This window comes from Penaeus monodon, chromosome 15 (assembly GCF_015228065.2).
Source record: "Penaeus monodon isolate SGIC_2016 chromosome 15, NSTDA_Pmon_1, whole genome shotgun sequence".
Classification (NCBI taxonomy): Eukaryota; Metazoa; Arthropoda; class Malacostraca; order Decapoda; family Penaeidae; genus Penaeus; species Penaeus monodon.
This window is the reverse complement of record NC_051400.1, coordinates 32,139,691-32,140,131: the sequence shown is the minus strand read 5'-3', so window position 1 is coordinate 32,140,131 and position 441 is coordinate 32,139,691.

Below are 441 nucleotides of genomic sequence, written 5' to 3'. Positions count from 1 at the left end.
ATAACCTTTTACATGAATCATCTTTTTACCCATTAACATTACAATACTCATCACTTAGATCCAGATATCTATTACAGATCCCATTGTACACCATATCAGCATACTGCTCCAGCATAATGTATCCGAGGTGGTTGACGTCGTGACATTTCCAGTCGTAGGTTATGGGCGTGAGTCTCCTTGTCTTCATACATTCATTGGCGTAGATGACCGAGAGCGGTAGCGTTGAATCCCATAGGACCACGCCCGTTCCTTGCAATAGCTGCCGTGCGATGTCGTTGTACATCTCGGTGGCCTGAAAGTTTATGCCAGTAGACGTGTTCTTTCGGCGCATTGCTAACTGGTAAGAAGAGGGAGGAGACGTAAGTAAACGGTAAATGAATAAAGGGAGAAATGACAAGTTGTAGGTAAGTAGAAGGAAAATTATACAAGACACAAATAAAC